Source organism: Lontra canadensis, unplaced genomic scaffold (genome assembly GCF_010015895.1).
Source record: "Lontra canadensis isolate GAN:19392208 unplaced genomic scaffold, GSC_riverotter_1.0 scaffold10, whole genome shotgun sequence".
Classification (NCBI taxonomy): domain Eukaryota; kingdom Metazoa; phylum Chordata; class Mammalia; order Carnivora; family Mustelidae; genus Lontra; species Lontra canadensis.
This window is the reverse complement of record NW_022631004.1, coordinates 23,588,868-23,595,767: the sequence shown is the minus strand read 5'-3', so window position 1 is coordinate 23,595,767 and position 6,900 is coordinate 23,588,868. Positions and strand designations below refer to the sequence as shown.

The following is a 6,900-nucleotide window of genomic DNA, read 5'->3' as shown; positions in this document are numbered from 1 at the left end:
ATGCATGAGGATTTGGTCCCTGGGGCTCTTCAAACAGTCTGCAGTCAGGGAGTGGATGCCTGCCTTGGTGCTTGTGCTCCCCTGGCTTTGGCCCTGCAGGGTCCTTCCCATGTCCACACCCGTTTCAGGGTTGGTCTGGAGTCTGGAAGTTTGGGAGCGATGGTGGGGACTCTAAATGGCTTTGGGGAGAGCAGGTATTTTCACAGTATAGGTTCTTCCCTGAGCACAGAGTGTCTTCCCATCTCTGTGGGTCTCCCTCCATGTCTGTCATCAGTGTCTCATGGCTGTCAGAAGACAGGTCTGTCACCCCCTTCATTCAGGGGACTCCTAGGTATCTTGTTCTTTTGGATGCAGTAGTAAATGAGATTGTTCTCCATAGTCTCTTTATGATGGTCCCTTCAGAGCACGTAGAAATGCAAGTGATTTGTGTATATTGATTTTGTTCCTTGCAAGTATCTTTAATTTATTAGTTCTGTTCACCTTAAACTCAAACTGCCAGTTACTTGACCAGCAAAATGGGTTTATTTGGGAAGAGCAGAGAATGGCAATCTCAGATGAGCAAGCTATGGTCACATCGCAGGCAAGTGTAAGAAACAAAGGAGAGGAACATCATTTCATGGAGAAGGAGGAAGAAGTTGCGAGGGGTGCTTGGAAGGAAAGTCCCCTGGAGAAAGGCAGGGGTCCGGGGTGATGGAGGATTCTCACCGGCCGAGCTGCAGGGATGGTGGATCTCTTGTAGGAGATGAACTCTCCGGCTTCCCCTGTGGGGCCTGGAATGGATGAGTCTCCCCTGTGGGGGATTGTAATGTAGGGTCTGTAACCGGCACTGAGTGCCAGGTGCCCCCTTCCAGCCTCCCCTTCTGGTGTCCCCAGTCCACTTTACTGACGCTTCCCTTCATGCTTTTTCACAGTTCTAGCCAGGTTGTCGTGGAGTGTTGTGGAGAATTGGAATTCCAATCCCACTGCTTCTATTGCACCCTGGACACAGGGGTCCCCTGTTTAATCTTCCCACAAGTCTCTTGCTAATATGTGGCCTCCTCCAATGGTTAGTGGTCTCTCCATGGTGGGTGAACTGGATCTGGGAGGGCTTGGCCTCCATCCCGGAGTCTGATGTCCTCTCTGCTTCTGTGACGTGGTGCTGACATGAATGTTTGGAAGAGTCATTTACTCTGCGGTGATTTCAAATCTGCAGTAACTTTCCACAGCAGCACAAATACGCTTTATCTCCACACTCAGACTCCCCAGCTGTCATTTCTTTACCACATTTGCCACTTCACACGAGTTACTTCAGTGCATTTTACCCCAAACAGTGGCACTGTCCTGCGGAACCACCACGTAACCTCAAGTGAGGAAATCATGACGGTTCCCACATTTGAACCCAGACCACAGACCCACTTCATCTGTCACCACCTGCCCAACAGTCTGAAATGTCTTCCAGTTTTCGTCTTCTGGAACTTCTTCCAGGACCTTCCCTTCTTTGGGTAATGTTTATGGATTTAAGGAGCACAGAGGGCTCCAATCGAGTGGTATTTCTATATGGCTAATGTCGCTGGGGCTGTTTTCACTGTCCATCCACGTAGTGACATGCATCAGTCCTTCATTCACTTTTTCACGGTGACTAAATATAAGAACATAAGAGCATCCCATGGTTGTACATCATTCTACAGAACTTTTTCATTCTCTGTGAGGGAGACTGTATGAGTGAAACACCAGTTCCCCATTGCCCTTTCCCCTTGGCCCCTGTTGCCAGATCCAGCTTTGTGTCCCAGACACCTCATCCAAGTGCGATCATACAGTATCTGTCCTTTGGTGACTGGATGATTTCGCTCTGCGTAATGACTTCCAGGTTCAATCCGTGTTGTAGCCTGTGTCAGAACTCCCTTTGTTTTTAAGCCTGAATCGTGTTCCATTGTATATAACCACACTTTGTTTATCCATTCATCTGTCAGTGGGCACTTGCGTTGCTTCCACCTTTTGGCTGTTGTGAGAAATGTTGCTCTGAATAAGGGTACTTCTACTTTCAATTTTAGGGGGCATATAGGCTGCAGTGGAATTCCGTGTTTAATATTTTCAAGAACTACCATATTTTTACCCCACAAATGAATCATTTTACTTCATTCCTTCATAGGCAGAACAAGATTGCTATTTATGGGTCTACCTCATTTTGTTTTTTTCCCCATGGATGGACATTTGCATAGTTCCTGGTTTTTGCCTATTATCAATGCTGCTGATATGAATATTCCTGTACATTTTTGGGTTTTTTTTTTTTTTTTTTGTTTGAACCAGTGTTTTCAGTTTGGGGGGTATATATCTAGGCGTACAATTGTTCAACCATATGGTAATTCTACTTTGATCTATTTCAGTAAACGCCAAACTATTTTATAAGTAGACTGTACCATTTTCCACAACAGAGGCTAAAGGGTTTCAGTTTCTCAACATTCTTTTGTTATTTTTAGTTTTCTTGATCATAGTGATTCTACTTGTGTAAAAGGACACCTAACTGGTTTAAATCTTCATTTCCATAAAGACTAATGATGTTTAACATCTATTCATGTGCCATTCACCATTTGTATGATTTCTCTGGAAGAGGGTCTATCCAAGTCCTTCGTCCATTTTAAAAATGGGGTTGTCTTTTTGTTGAGAAGTTGTAAAAGCTCTTTACGTATTCTGGGCAACAGACTCTTATTAGATAAATAATGTGCAAATATTTCCTTCCATTCTGGGGGCTGTCTTTTCACTTTCTGGATAGTATCTTGTGATGTACAAAGATTTTTAATTTTTTTTTACATTTCTTTTTTAAGTGAGAGAGACTGTGAGAATGGACAGGGGGAGAGGGAGAAGGAAAGAGAATCTTAAGCAGGCCCCACAGTCAGCGTGGACCTTGGCATGGGGCTCAATCTCATGACCCCGAGATCATATTCTGAGCCAAAATTAAGAGTTGGACAGTTAACCAATTAGCCACCCAGGCACCCAGGACAGATTTTTAATTTTGAGGATATTATTTTATCTATTTTTTTCTTTCACTTCTTATGCTTTGGTGTCACATCTAAAAGCATTGCTAAATCCAAGCTTATGAAGATTTATTCCCATTTGTTTCTTCTAGATTTTATCATTTTACCTCTTACATTAAAGGCTTTAACTTATTTTGAGTTAATATTAATATGTGGTGTGAGGTAAGGGTCCAGTTCCATTCCTCTGTACATGTATAGCCAATTGTCTAGCACCCTTTGTTGAAAAGACCATTCTGTCCCCCCAGTGTAATGTTGTCTATCCTTGTCAAAATTCAGAGGACCATAGATGAAGGGGTTTATTTCTGGGCTCTCAGTTAAATCCCACTGATCTGTATGCATACTTTAAGATTTTAAAATTTTATTTATTTAACAAAATTTTTAAAATTTAAATTCAATCAATTAACATAGCATGTATTATTTGTTTCAGTGTATATGCATACCTTTGCGACAGTATCACAATGTTTTATTTGCTGTTGCTTTACATTAAGATTTGAAGTTTGGAAGTATGACCTTTCACCTTTCATTTTCTTTTTCAAGATGGTTTGAGCTATCTTGTGGTCTCTTAAAATTCCATATGACTATTACAATTAGCTTGTGCAATTCTTCCCAAAGGCCTTTGTGAAATTTCTTGCGAACACATTGAATTTCCACATTGCACCGGATACTGTTGCCATCTTATCAATAGTACGTCTTTTCATCACCATGGGGTTTCCTCAGATTTATTTAGGTTTCCCTTACTTTCTTTCAGCGATGTTTTGTAATTTTCAGTGTAAAGACATACACCTTGATTACATCTATTCCCAAGTGTTTTGTCAATGTTGATGTTCCCTAAAATGAAATTGTTTTCTTAATTTCCTTTTTGGATGATTCGTTGCTAGTGTATACAAATAAGAGACATTTTTGTGTCTTGATATTTTGTCCTGTAACTTTGCAGAACTAGAGAACTGGTTGTAATCATTTCTGTTGATTCTTTAGGAAGCTCTCTATATAAGATGATGGCATCTCTGGTCTCTGAATAGACCTAGTTCTACTGTTTCCTTTCACACGTGGATTCCTTATTTCTTGCCTCACTGTTTTGGGTAGAACTTTCAGTACAATACTGAGCAAGGAGTGAAAGCCAGCATGATGGACTTGTTTGTGATTCAGAGTAGAGCTGTCAGTCCTTAAAACTGAGCATGGTGTTTGATTACGGTTAGGGTGGGGTTAGGATTAAGGGTTAGGGTTAGGGCCTCCCTGTCCTCTGCTGTACAGAGCCCAGTCTTCCCCAGTAACCAGAGTGATCTTTTCAGAACATAACCTTTGAGCCTCTCTGTGATCCACTCCCCAGCTTCCCAACCTCTCCAGCCTCATATTTCCCACCCTATCCCCCAACTCCATGGGCCTCCCAGGTATGTGTTCATCCCATATGTGCCTCAGGCCTGACTCCAAGCCTTTACATTCTCTCTGCCCTCTGCCAGGAGAACTCCTTTCTCTCCACTTCATGTCTGACTTGTTCCCCCATTGGCTGGAACTGGACTTACCCCGGTGACCTTACTTGTGGCTGGTGGGTGTGTGAGGTCTTGTCCCCTATTTAAATGTAGTGCCTACTTTCCCTGGGTGAGCGAATTACTAACCTGCCAGGTATGGGGCATGCACAGGAAAGTAGCCTTACTGCCTGTGTGAAAAAAAATCAGTCTCAGGGTGCCTGGATGGCTCAGTCGTTGAGCATATGCCTTCGGCTCAGGTCGTGATCCCAGGGTCCTGAGATCGAACCCCCACCATGTCAGGCTTCCTGCTCAGTGGGGAGCATGCTTCTCCCTCTTCCACTCCCCCTGCTTATGTTCCCTCTCTATCTGTCTCTCTCTCTGTCAAATAAATGAATAAAACCTTAAAAAATTTCGTCTAGAGGGGCTCACCACCATTGTTGACAATGGGGGAGCTGCAGTCCCCACAGATATTCCCCTCAAAGAAAAAGGACTTACAACTTCTTGGGGCCAGGGAGATGGAGACCTGGACCTGGAAGCTTACTCTGTTGGATTCACAGCTGGGGCCCAAGCAAGCCCCCTCTTCTTCCATCGGTCCTCTTTCCACTTCCCTGCCCATGGGCTGGACCTGATTCCTGATCTGGGGAAGTTTGAGGGTGACCGACTCCTAGGAATAGCAGTGTTTGATTGATGGACCTTGTCAACAAAAGGCTGAGTAGCCTTCAAGGGAGGACCCTATAGGGGGTGGAGATCGCTCTGTGGGGGCCAGCGACAGCCTACTCAAAGCAAACTGGGGCAGGTGGCCAGCCCTGCCGATTCTATCCATCTGTAGGCTATAGAAAGGAGGGCTGTGCTCAAATGTGCTCCACTCCTGACTGGAGGGCACAGGACCTCCAGGGGGTTGGCCAGGGGAGGGTACCCATAGGGTTTGCCTCAGAGCTCAGCACAGGGGGCGTGTTCCTGGCTCCAGCATGCTGACTGTGGGGTTGGTTTCCTGCCTCTGAAGCCTCAGGCTCCCCTTTGTATGATGGGGTGCTGATGGCCCCCATCTCTGGGAGCAGAAGATAGGGAGGTCCCATGAGCAGACTTGCTCAGGACAGTCTGGGAGAGTGGCTGTTGCTTAAAGCAACCTAGGGCCTGCCCCCTTGAAGAAGGTGAACAAGTGGGGCGCTTGGGTGGCTCAGTGGGTTAACCTTCTGCCTTCGGCTTAGGTCATGATCCCAGGGTCCTGGGATTGAGCCCTGCAATTGGCTCTCTTCTCAGCAGGGGGCCTGCTTCCCCCCTCGCACTCTGCCTTCCTCTCTGCCTACTTGTGATCTCTCTCTCTCTGTCAAATAAATAAAATCTTAAAAAAAAAAAAAAAGCACACATCCATGACCCCCAGTTCTGGGGTCCTGCTGCTAGACTCTGACAGTGACCATCCTCCTGGCTTGCCCCTTGTCCCTGTAGATAGGTGGTCTTCCTTCAGTTGTTCCTGCAGAGGGCAGAGAAGCCCATCATAGTGGGACACAGGGTCACCTACTAGGTCTTTATCCACAAGCTTGCTGCTGGGTCCGTGTGCCACCGAGGAAGGCTGGAGGGTGGTGGTCCTCGAGGTCCCCAGCACCCTGCACTGGTAGGATGTGTCCCTGCAGTGCATGGTGATGGTCAGCCTCTTCTTTGAGCAGCACTTCCTCCGTGAGGTGGACAACCTGGTGTGTGTGGATGTGGACATGAAGTTCTGCAATCATGTGGGCATGGAGATCCTGTCCCCCCTCTTTGGCACCCTGTACCCCAGTTTCTACTGGGTGGCCTGTGAAGACTTCAGCTACCAGCACCGGCCACAGTCCCAGGCAACATCTCTAGGGACCAGGGTGACGTTTACTACATGGGGGCCTTTTTTGGGGAGATAGGTGGTGGAGGTTTACGGACTGACCTTGGCCTGTCACCAGGCAATGGGGGTCGACCTGGCCAATGGGATCGAGGTTGAGTGGTGTGATGAGAGCCACTTGAACAGGTACCTACTTGACCACAAGCCCAGCAAGGTGCTATCCCTGGAGGACCTGTGGGACCCATAGCGCCTTGGTTGCCCTCCCCACCCCCTTCATGAAGAAGCTGAGATTTCCACCATGCCCAGGAATCACCAGGACATCCAGGAATCATGAGGGGCTGTTCCCGTCTCCATCGGGGGTGCTGTCCTGAACAGAGCTGTCAGACCAGTTTCCTACGTCTGTCCCCTTGAGGGAGGCCATGGAGCCCAGCACTGCCCTCATGGGCATGTCTGGGGCCCCCAGCTGCACCCGCACACAGGAGGCCTGCTGGCAACACAAGGTCCTCTCTTTGGGGTCACTAATTTTGATAACTTCTGGGTCATTTGGAGCTGTGGCAGCTCCAGCTTTATGTCGGATGTTTTTCCTGTGTCAGTGCTGAGCAGCCATCTTTAAAAA

The 6,900-nt window shown here is 46.8% G+C and overlaps 1 pseudogene; it reads left to right on the top strand.

Moving 5' to 3' along the window:
- LOC116866524 lies at nt 1-6,531 on the top strand (annotated as a pseudogene).
- Nucleotides 6,532-6,900: the final 369 nt, after the last annotated feature.